A 13,031-nucleotide genomic window follows, 5' to 3' on the forward strand; every position below is an offset into this window, starting at 1 on the left:
GAGCTGATCACCATTTTGCCTAATCAACAACACAGAATACTCTCTTCGGTGTTTGCTGGCCCATTAGATCTATATTTGGGCTTGGCTAGTCCTGATATTGCCATACCAAGTGTGATTATGTGCAGTGCAGGTGCCTTACTGTGTAGTCACAACAATGTAAATAGTTGGATTAAGGAGAAAGAGGCCTTCTTTCAAGAACTGCAAGGTGGTCTTGACCCATACCTCTTCTCATTTTGGAAGCGAAGCATTGTCTGGGAAAGGTGAGGGCTGGTTAGGGGCTAGGTGAATGGTAAATAGTAGCAGAGGGATCAAGTGTGGTCTAATTTAAACATGAGTCTGGTGAAGCAAAAAAAAAACTTTTATATAGGCTCAGAGTTTCATTTAAAGTGTACTGTACCATGTACAAAGAGCCTACTTAGTGTAATGCCAGCACACGGAGAGTCATGCTGATCCACTGACTTTTGGGGAAAAGTAAGGGAAAATACGAACAGAGCCTGATCTAGCCCCGGGATGGAGTCACAAAGTTTCAAAATGTGGAAAAAAACGGTAGTTACATGGCAATATAACAAGTGAAAACATGACAAGTGAAAGAGCCCAATATCCACAAGGGTATCTGTTTATATTGTACTCTCTGTTAAAGGAGCTGTGATTTAGGAGCCCCTCTTTTCATGAACTCAGTAGATGACATCCATCTTCAAGCAACACAACGTGTGGAACTCACTACCACAAGGTTTTGTGAAGGCTGTTGTAATTACAGGATTTTGAAACAGAAAAAATAAAGAGTCCATAAGTGGCTAAGAATGGAACCTCACATGAAGACATGAACCTGCTGTATACTGAATCAGACCATTAGAGTCAGCATGGTGTAGTGGTTAAGAGCAGTGGACTCTACTCTGGAGAACCAGGTTCATTTCCCCACTCTTCCACATGAGGCCTGCTGGGTGACCTTGGGCTAGTCACAGTTCTCTCAGAACTCTCTCAGCTTCACTTACCTCACAAGATGCCTGTGGGGGGGGGGAAGGGAAGGTTTATGTATGTCGCTTTGAGACCGCTTTCAGTAGAGAAAAGCGGGGTATAAAAGCCAACTCTTCTTTGTCTTCGTCGTCTTATCATCTGTTGGAAGCGAAGGACAGCATAACTTCTCTTTGCACTGAGTGTATCTGGCCTGTCCTATTGCAGTATGGATTTTTTTTTTACAATAAAGAATATCCTTTCTTTTCTTAAAGCCACAAGCCTCATGTGGACTATATTCTTAGCAGCCTCCCCCTTTTGCACAGCCAGCTTGTGCTAACACTCCCAAAGCCAGTAAGGCCTCCTCTGAGAGGCAGCGACTCTCCAGAATCTGAGACAGAGGCCTTTCACCTCACCTATGACCAAGCCCTTTCGAATGAAGACTGTGGGGGTTGAACCTGGGGCATGAGGCATGAGAAAGCAGATGCTCCACCAGTAAGTCACAGCACCTGCATGTTCAGGAGTACTACGCCTCTGTATACGAAATGTGGGGAAAAGCAGGAAGGTTACTGTCTACATGCCCATTTTTGTGACCTTCTGGAAGCATCTGTCTGATTGATGTGGGAATCAGAATGCTGGACTAGAGGGAGTGTTGGTTCAGTTCCTTTTTTTAAAAAAATAATTTTTTTAATTGTTTTTTCATACATTCAATACAATCAATTAACATTACCTTTCAATCTTTTCTAATTCTCAATTAAGACTAACATATATATAACAATTATCTTCCCCTACTTTGACTTCCCCTCTTCCTTCTTCTATCTCTAGCTTATCTTTGTAATCCTCTTAGCAATTATTTTCTAAATCTTTATAAAAAAAAATTTTTAATAAAACTTTCTAGTTATTAAAAAAGAAAGAAAAATAGAAACAAGAAAATTAACCTAGTCTAAGTTATAACCTTTAACATTTTGCACATTAAGTTCATTTTTGCAATAAACAATCCACGCCTTCCACTCCTTAACAAATTCATCATTATCTTTTTGATTTATTAACCCAGTCAGTTTTGCCATTTCTGCTAGTTCAAACATTTTATGAATCCAATCAGTTCTGTCCGGTATTTCAGACATTTTCCATTTAGCTGCATATACCATTCTCGCAGCTGTGGTGGCATAGAGTAAAAAAGTCCGTTGTGTTATAATGTGGTCCGGTATAATGCTTAACAACATCATCTCAGGAGTTTTAGGGGTGTTTTGTTGTAAAATTAACCTTAGCTCATTGTATATCATATCCCAAAAGTTTTTAGCTTTATCACAAAGCCACCAAACATGATGAAATGAACCAACTTTATCCTGACATTTCCAGCAGTTTGGTGACATTGTATTGTACATTGCAGACAATTTTTTCAGTGTCAAGTACCATCTGTAAATCATTTTGTAGATATGTTTCCCTTATCGATTGGGAAAGAGTCTTTTTCATGTCTCTTGACCAAAGTCTTTCCCAACTTTTCAAGGAAATAGAGTGACCAATTGTTTGTGCCCAGGTAATCATTGTTGGCTTGATTCTTTCTTGTTCTGTATACAGCAACAATAGAAACTTATACATCCTAGAAATTAAATGATCAGTATTATCCAAAAGTGTCTGTTGTAGAATTGATTTTTCTTTAAGAAATCCCTTTTTCATATCTTGGATGTATACAGATTGTACTTGATAATATTGAAGCCATGTTAGGTGGTCTTTAACCTCATCAAAATCCTTCAGGGCACATTTATTCTCTTCCCATTTTAAAAGATCTTGGTATATTATAAATTGTGATGGTCTTAACGGTCGCAAAGTTAACATTTCTTGAGAAGATATCCATAGTGGTGTCTTTGTCTCCAACAGATGTTTATATCTCAACCAGGTTTTTATCAATGATGATCTGATAATATGGTGTTGGAAAGCCACATGTATTTTAGTTTTGTCATACCACAAATACCCATGCCACCCAAATCTATTGTCAAAGCCTTCTAAGTCCAGTAAACGTGCATTTTTCAGTGTTATCCAATCTTTTAACCATACCATAGCTGAAGCTTCCGCATAAAGTTTAAAATTAGGAAGAGCAAAGCCACCTCTCTCTTTTGCATCTACCAAATATTTATATGCAATTCTTGTTTTTTTCCCTTGCCAAATAAAGTTCAACAGGTCTTTCCTCCATACATCAAAATATTTTGTTTGCGTAAGTATTGGTAAGTTCTGAAACAGAAACAACATCCTTGGCAAAATGTTCATTTGTGTTACAGCAATACGACCCAATAAAGAGATATTTTTATTTGACCACAATATCATATCTTTTTTAACTACTTCCCAAAGTTTAGAATAGTTATTAACCAATAAATCCTTGGGTTTATTTGTAATCCAAACTCCCAAGTACAGTACCTTACTCATTTTCGTCCAGTTAGAAATCTCCAAAAAATCCTTCTGTTGTTCCTTAGAAAGATTCTTAAATAATATCTGAGTCTTATCTTGGTTTATCTTAAATCCAGAAACTTCACCATATTGTTTCAACAAAAGCAACAAATCTTTTATGGAACGATTTGGGTCATCCGCAAAGGCTCTTAGTTTATACTCATGTTTGTTTACTTTCAAACCACGAATAGCCTCCATATCACGTATTTTACTGCAGAGAGTTTCCAAAGTCAAAATAAACAATAAAGGCGACAAGGGACAACCATGTCTTGTTCCTTTTTGTATCTCACAGTTGGCTGACATCGATTCATTTAGTTGGTTCAGTTCCTAAGAGCTAAACAATGTATTGTTTTGTTGTGGTTTTATATCAGAAATATTAAGATAAAACCTTTTAAAAATTGGTATTTTTCTGTACTGGGAAGGAAGGTGGCATAGCATAGCTCGATCTTGTGGAAGCTAAGCAGGGTCAGTACTTGGATGGGAGACCATCAAGGAAGATTCTGCAGAAGAAGGCGTTGTCAAACCACCTCTACTTCTTATTTGCCTTGAAAGCCCTTGTTGAGGTTGCCATAAGTGCAGTGCAACTTGATGGCACTTCACACAGAAAAGCTGCTGTACTGGAAGAAAAAGCAGAATGTGTGACCATATTATGGATGGATATCCATGTGGATTGGAATTGATGTTGATGAAATGCTGCGGATGTTCTGGTACACACACAGAGAGGTAGCACCTTCATCACTTTTCTTTTTACTGAACACTAGAGAAATACTACCCATGCAATGGCTATACGTCTGGAGCTGCTCCTGTCATTTAAATGACTGCGATAGCTTGGAATCAGTGCATGCACATCAATATTCCTGCACGTGGAAGGAATGGTTGCAGCCAGGTGGCTGAGCGCACAACTTCCTCATGCCCAAGATTGTTGAAAAGCCATTAGGGAACGGAAGCCTTAAGGGCTAATGCTAAGTATTGATCATGCTTAAATTGAAGTTAGTTTTAATTAAATTAGACTGGTATTCCTATACAATCCTCACATTAAAATATATTCCTAAACAAACTGCTCTATTCAACTCAAGGTAATGTCATAAACGTGTATCAATAATTTAAGAGGCAGAAATGTTACCAGTACAGCAGGACTGTATTTTTGAAAGGATGAATGCCAGACAATCCATGGTGTATTTAGCACTTTGGAAAATCTGCAGCAATAAACTTAAAGAGACGATGTCTGGCACTGGAATGCTACCAAGCACAGCTCCCTAGACATCACTGTCACAACAGCATTACCATACCGCCCCCAACTCTCTTAAAAGGTAACTTTGTCCATGCTGATAAAGTTAAATACAAAATAATGCCCTAGCTGGATACTTGCTTCCGAATGGCAAGAAACTATTTCCCTTCCTTTTTGCTTGTACTAAATATTCAGCCTGTTGAAAAGTTCTGAAGACCTCATAGGCTTTGTGACGTTTGCGTTGGGCATGATGTACAGCTGTTGTTTTTCAAAAGCAACCACTCTGGCGGATCTACAGGACTCTTCTAGACTGTGTGCCAGTCCTCCTCTATTCAGGTGACCCTACACGGTTCCACCACTGACCATGTGTCCCTGTGTGAACTGGAGCAGTTCAAATTTGGAACTCTGAGGAAATTTTAATAATGTTACACACTCAATTGCTTTAGTCTTTGCCAATAATTGACAATTATGCTCCTTAACACTATGTTTGAAATCCTTCATTAGGGAGCAATGGAAATTCATGGCAATTATCCTGCTCACTCAGCGCCTCAACTAGAGCAAATTTGTATGAGTTAATTGACTTCATTGATTTTGCTGATTTTCATAGAGTTAATTATGGAGATGAGAAATATGTCTGACTGACCAGCCTGACTCCATCTTGGTTGTAAGCCGGGATATTCTGTTTGGCTTTTCACTTTCTTCATTTGTTTGTTTAAGAAAGTACTTTTGAGTTTTGCCATAGGGATTCAGGAGCTCTAGTCTAAACATTTATTAACCGTCACTGTTTGGTTCCTACGTTATCTTTACATATAAATACTGTTTTCTCACTTTTTCTTTTATTTTATTTAGTCCAACACCCTAACCACGATATCACACTGGTTCCTAGTGAGAGTAGCATCCAAACATTTAATTTTCAGATGTTGCTTGCCATTAATATTTTGGAGGTTAGTGCTAATTATCTTCATCAATTTAATTTGTTTTGCTCTAGTATGATCAAGAAACTGAATTTAAGATGGGACTATTCAAATAAAAACATCCCTGTTTCTCAATGACTGGAGTTATTAGGAATAAGGAGTAGTCCTTTTGGTGTTTTTGAGTACACCTTCACTCCAATGGCGATAAGTCGAGAACTGCACTTTGAAATAATGTTGTGATGAGGAAAAAAACTGCATTTCACCACGGGCACTGGATCGCCTGTCACTCACTGACACTCTTGTGGATGGGTTGATAAGGGGGTATGAAGTGTTCCTCCACATTCCACACCCATCATCATGATAGACATTTTGTTAGTAAACAAAATATTTGCTGGGGTCAACAGTGAATATAGAGGACCCACACATTAAAGTAGATGAGGAATTTTTTTATTATTTATTTAGTTAGAAAAATAAATTATACCCCCTCTTCAGGAACCTGCCTGAGGGGCTCACAAAATAAAAATAATAAAAACAAAACTTTGAAAGATATTAATTAAATCCAGCATTAAAAGCCCAGTCCAGCATAAAAACAGATCATGCAAATAGCTCACTGACAGCTTAAAATAACAGTTTCCAGACTAAAATAGTGATAGACGCTCGACCCCTTACTTAAAAGCCTGATTGAACAGAAAGGTTTTGGACTGGTGCCTAAAAGAAAGTAACATACTCAAGGGGAAGGGCATTCCACAAGCAAGGTGCCACTACTGAAAAAGCCCTGCCTATGGTTGCTAGCCACCTTACCAGCGTGGTGTAGTGGTTAAGAACGGTGGTTTGGACCGGTGGAGTCTGATCTGGAGACCCGGGTTTGATTCCCCACTCCTCCTCGTGAGCGGTGGAGGCTAATCTTGTGAACTGGATTTGTTTCCCCTCTCCTACACATGAAGCCAGCTGGGTGACCTTGGGCTAGTCACACTCTCTCAGCCTCACCTACCTCACAGGGTGTCTGTTGTGATGAGGGGAAGGGAAGGTGATTGTAAGCCGGTTTGATTCTGCCTTAAGTGGCAGAGAAAGTCGGCCTATAAAAACCAACTCTTCTTCTTCTTCTTCTTCTTCTTCTTCTTCTTCTTCTTCTTCTTCTACTACTACTACTACTACTACTACTACTACCTCTGCAGGTAAGGGCACAGAGAACAGGACTTTGGAGCCAGACATTAATGGATGAGCTGGATGATAAGGGAGAAGATGGTCCTTCAAGTACCCTGGCCCTTTAGGGCCTCATCGTATCAGTTTCAGAATATATTTCTTTTATTTCTTTTATTCAATTTATACCCTGCCCCTTCCCAACCGAAGTTGGGCTCGGGGTGGCTTCCATCAGCATATGTATACAATAATTCAAACATAGGTTAAGATGCAGGATTAAAACACATACAATTAAGAAGGCCATCTAAGTTCACTTACTGCAATAAAAAGGCAAGAAAAAAGGTGAGGAGAGCCCATCAGAGTCATAAACAGAGGGCCCGTGATCTAATCTGATGACAGTCTTCAAGGAAGTAGAGACGGGGTAAAGGTTTAAGGGAGGCCAAGCTGTTCCATTAACCATTGCTGCCTCAACCATCTGCCTGGTGGAACATCTCCATCTTGCAGGCCCTGCAGAATAGTCCCTTGAACTCCTGTTCATAGTCCAGTAATTTCACTGACCTGGAATTAAATACATGGTAAAATGATGGCAACAAACCCTGAGCCTTGCCACCAGTGGGAAAGCTGGTTTGGCTTAGAATTGCTGCTAGATAACTTAAACCTTCCTCCTTCTTTTCTGGGTTTCTCAACTTCTGAGGGCCAAACTAGACCTGACAGCATTCTCGTGTCTGACATGGGGATGCCACCACCATTTTAATGGCATTGTAAAATGCAGTGGATGGGGCCCACAGTGCAGCTGGCTGAGGCTGTCTTGTTTCCCCTCCAGTACGTTTTGATGTGCCGACATGACTGCACCCATGAATGTTTCAGCACTTGAAAAGGCGCACGTGTCATGGCACACACAGATCATTCAAGTTTCCACTTAGGAGGTGGCCTAATTCAAGCCACTGTCTTTCAGTCTCCCATCTGCAATTCTGGATCATCATACTGAGCTCCCTTACAAAGTTGTTGTTAAGACTGCTAAGATATTGTCTGGAAAGCACTTCACACGCTCACCAAGTGCTAGGGAAATACTAAATATTTTTAAAAATCAGAAAAGAAGTTGTCCAGTCTACTCCTAATACTATCGATTTCTCCAGAAGTCTTCTAATTTATATCATTTAGTAGTTTATTATTTATCAGTCAATAACAATTTATGGCCCCAATGGTGTAGCAATTGAGTTCAGACTTACTTGGCAGGGTGCATTGCATTGTACAGGCATTTTTTTTTTTTTTAAAGAGAGTCTTCTGTGACCTTAAACCTAATTCACTAGGTTGGTTTTTTTCTTATTTTTAATGCATTTATGTGGCTTATTATTCTCTGCAGTGTTATCCTTTGAGACCTCCTCTATCTCTAAGGCAGCTGGCCTGGTTTTATTTACATTCACTGTAAGAAGAACAAATGACATTCAAGGTTATCTTCTGCAGCTTCCTTCTATATTTACATAGTATGGGCATTTTCTTTATGGAGAGAAGTTTGCTTGTTAGATTGTTTCCATGGAAATAAAGGCAATGGTAATGATAGGAAATGGGGAGCACAACTCAAGCTCAGTGTTGCAGCCAGGAGAATAAGTTGATGAATGTTAAAAAAGAAAACCTTTGCCAAACAGAACATCATTCAATACAAGCTGGGCTGGTACAGAAAATGGCACCGCGTGTTGAATTATCCTCCTCCACCGTGGGCATCAAGCACTTTATGTTGGGTTGTCACAGGGGTAGCTCCATCATATCGCAAGAGGAGGTCTGCTCCCAGTGTTTACGTGGACCTGGGAGGCAAGAGTTTTACTCACCCCTCAACCATGAGCTCAGTAAGTGAACAAGAACACATGAAGCTGCCCCCTACTGAATCAGACCATCGGCCCATCAAGTTCAGTATTGTCTACTCAGACTGGCAGCAGCTCCCCAGGGTGTCCAGCAGAGAGAGGTCTTTCACATCACCTACTGCCTGATCCTTTTAACTGGAGATGCCAGGGATTGAACCTGGGACCTTCTGCATGCCAAGCAGAGGCTCTACCACTGAGTCACAGCCCCTCCCAGGAAAAGCAGCCCTTCCGGCCCTGTGCCCCCCTCCCCCCAAGTCCCAGCAGCTCGGCTCAGGAAACCCGGACAGGCAGCTCCCCGTTTTGCAGCGGTGCAAAAGCAAATTAGGATCAGCCTCAGTTGCCTGTCTGTAACATAGAAATAATAGTAAGCTTCTTCTCAAGGTTGTTGACAGGGTAAATAAACCAGATTTTGTAACCCACAGATAATAACCAGTACTCAGAAATGTAGCAAAGGCCATGGAATATTTGCCCCCATCAGAATTCATATTCTAGTTCTCCTTCATGGACTCTCATAATGTTAATGAATACTGGTATAAAGAGCAGGCCCCAACTGAGAAGCTAACAGTGCCATCCTAAGCAGAGTCACATCCTTCAGAGTTGATGGACTTAGAAGGGTATAACTCTGTTTATGACTGCAATATGATAGCAGCTATGGATCAAGAACAGGGACTGCAGTGGATTAGGCATTCCTTGTCCCATTCTAGTTCTGGGGCTGAGATCCCACATTCTTTGTACTGGCACACATAAAACTCTCTCTCTCTCTGTAACCTGAATGATAACTGGGTTTATAGGTCTCCATAGTTACACACTACAAGGAGAAAAAGCTGCACTGAAACAAATGGTGTTTTATTAATATTCATATAATAAAACATGCACACTCACAATCAAATATAATGAAATATAATCAACTGCTTTAGCAAGCTTCAGCCTTCATGATAATTCCTATTTGAATATTTGATTTGGACTCTGAGATTAGTAAACAATAAGATTTCAGTGGCAATGTGGAGCAGTCCTGGAAAGTTAATGACACCCTTACTTTAAGGATTAGCGCTCTCTAGAGCATTAAATGCCTACAAAATCATGATGTCTCTTCAGAGACTGCATGCAAAGTGCCATTCAACCAACAGAACAGCAATGTAGCTAAGGACTAGCAAACCAGTGATGTTAAAGAGCCGTAAAATGACAACAGTAAAAGATGTGAATCTTGCTTTGTTATAAGAAACTTTGCAGAATGCCTCATCAAGGCACACATCCACACAGAGAAAATCATAGCAGTCAGGAAATTGCTGAAATTATTACCAGTGGTGGAATACTACAAATTGTTGTTCCTTTACTTTCCTGAAACCTAAGAATAGCATTTTCTGGATTACATGGTATTTCATGTATCATTTGGATTAAGGGGTTGACAGTCTACCTGCTCCATAAGTGAAAATATAAGCATACCTGTGACTTTGCTCCTACAGGGGAAAAAAACTATGAGAAGAAGAAGAAGAAGAAGAAGACACAAACTGGCTTACAATCACCTTCCCTTTCCCTCCCCACAACAGACACTGTGTGAGGTAGGTGGGGCTGAGAGAGCGCTGAGAGAGCTGTGACTAGCCCAAGGTCACCCAGCTGGCTTCATGTGTAGGAGTGGGGGAACAAATCCAGTTCACCAGATTAGCCTCTGCCTCTCATGTGGAGGAGTGGGGAATCAAACACAGTTCTCCAGATCAGACTCCACCACCCCAGACGCTACCTTGAGTTAACAAACAAACACTCCTCTGGAAAAACATTCACGCAACTGAGCATTTTAACCCAGAGAGCAGTAGTGAATGTGACATTTCTGTCAACGAACCAGAAGCACCACTATCTCACACTTCCTGTTCCTCTGCATTTACATCTCACATCCTGCCTTAGTTGGTTAACATCTGTGAGATATTGCAGAACCATTGCAGAACTAAGCAAGTGCAGTCCCACAGAGGAAAACTGGATGGAGGTCGTGGAGGGCCATGGTTCACTAGTAGAGCATCTGCTAAAGCATAGCTCACTAAAGCATCTGCTTTGCATGCGGAAGGTTCAGTCCCTGGCATCTCGAGTTAAAAGAATCAGGAAGCAGGTGATGTGAACAACCTTTACTTGAGACCCAGGAGAGCTGTTGCCATTTGGACCAAGCGATGCTGACCTTGATAGTCCAAGGGTCAGACTCAGTGGAAGGCAGCTTCCTGTGTTCAAGGGTGGAGACTAAGACAAAGGCCCAGGCTACAACAAAGGGAGAAGATTCAACAGCCATGGCAAAGCCAGGTACAAGTTACAAAAACCTGCAGCACTGGACAGCTCCCAGGCTGACAGCTTTTTCTGACAGTCACCAGAGCTGAAACTGAGCCCTGTATAGTTGAGCGAGTCCTCAAATGCGAAGTCCCACTTCCTCAGTACGGTGTGGGTTACTTTAAAAGAGTGTACTTTGGCCTAGAGTTTACCAACCAAATGGCCTTCAGAATGGTCTCAGAGCCAACTGATGGCTCAGATGATAATTGTGCCATTGCTCATGTAATCTGGACTCCTTGTTCCTGGGTCCATATAGATGGGTGTGTGTGTGTTCATCTTATACTGAAGTCTGCTGTCTGTTCAACCTGAATGCATGTTTAGAAACCCCAGGGGCCCTCCAAACATTTTGATCCCACATCTTCCAGGTCCGTGACTAGTTTGCTGTTGGCGAAGAGAAATGAAAACCCTGTCCTTAGAGTCAATATCTGAGTCACTGGTTGGGCTCATCACTTTTGCATCTTCCCCAGTAGAGAGACATACAAGCTTAGGCAGAACAAGGATTGCAAGTATTTTGCATTCCCTTCATGCAACTGTAATATCGAAATCTGCTCTGAGCTGCTTTATTCTTATCTGTGATAATAAACAACACGAATGGCCTGTCACACAGTCACTTCAAGAACTATTGTCAAAGGCTTTCACGGTCAGAGTTCATTGGTTCTTGTAGGTTATCCGGGCTGTGTAACCGTGGTCTTGGAATTTTCTTTCCTGACGTTTCGCCAGCAACTGTGGCAGGCATCTTCAGAGGATTAACACTGAAGGACAGTGTCTCTCAGTGTCAAGGGTGTAGGAAGAGTAATATATAGTCAGAAAGGGGTTGGGTTTGAGCTGAGTATTGTCCTGCAAAAGTAATGTGCTAATCATTGTTCTGTAAGTATCAAGATAATGTGCTAATGATGGTATGGTATGTTAATATGGAACCATTGTATCCTGAAGTGATCTGTTAATGTGTGTAATCCAAAACTAATCTGCATGGCTATTGTTGAATGTTGTCTTTGTTAGTCTGGAGGTTTTTTAGAACAGGAAGCCAAGCCTTATTCATTCTTAAACTCTCCTCTTTTCTGTTAAAGTTGTGCTGATGTTTATGAATTTCAATGGCTTCTCTGTGCAATCTGACAAAATAGTTGGTAGAATTGTCCAGTCTTTCAGTGTCTTGGAATAAGACCCTGTGTCCTGTTTGTGTCAGTCCATGTTCAGCCACTGCTGATTTCTCAGGTTGGCCAAGTCTGCAGTATCTTTCATGTTCTTTTATCCTTGTTTGTATGCTGCGTTTTGTGGTCCCGATGTAAACTTCTCCACAGCTGCAAGGTATACGATATACTCCTGCAGAGGTGAGGGGGTTTAAGAATGAATAAGGCTTGGCTTCCTGTTCTAAAAAACCTCCAGACTAACAAAGACAACATTCAACAATGGCCATGCAGATTAGTTTTGGATTACACACATTAACAGATCACTTCAGGATACAATGGTTCCATATTAACATACCATACCATCATTAGCACATTATCTTGATACTTACAGGACAATGATTAGCACATTACTTTTGCAGGACAATACTCAGCTCAAACCCAACCCCTTTCTGACTATATATTACTCTTCCTACACCCTTGACACTGAGAGACACTGTCCTTCAGTGTTAATCCTCTGAAGATGCCTGCCACAGTTGCTGGCGAAACGTCAGGAAAGAAAATTCCAAGACCACGGTTACACAGCCCGGATAACCTACAAGAACCAACTTCAAGAACTGGTCAGCAATGCTGCCTTCTTCAGGGCCATAATACATTTACCAAGATGGGAGTGAAGCATTTCCTTCTTTTATAAAAATAGAAACTTTTGGTTCACCCATTACCATGGTGACAGATGCACAGCCTTCTAGGAAGCAGAATTTGTTAAATGTCACTTATTCCTTTCCAACATGCATGTAACAAGTGAGTGGGATACAGTAATGACAGACACAGTTAAAATGTCACCTCAGGGTTTTGGGCAGCATAATAGATGCAAGCCTGGATCTGATGAAGACTTATGAAAGCACATGGCAAAGGAATGATTTTAGTCATTCAGGTGCACTGGTTATTACTTTTGCATTCAGCTTGTGCTTGTTCCACCGCTTGTGGTATTTGAGCTTGGGTGTTACTTATGATATTGCTGGTGAGGCATCTGAAGTAGGTTTGGCTCATTTGGACATGCTACTAT

This window comes from Euleptes europaea, chromosome 7 (genome assembly GCF_029931775.1).
Source record: "Euleptes europaea isolate rEulEur1 chromosome 7, rEulEur1.hap1, whole genome shotgun sequence".
Classification (NCBI taxonomy): Eukaryota; Metazoa; Chordata; class Lepidosauria; order Squamata; family Sphaerodactylidae; genus Euleptes; species Euleptes europaea.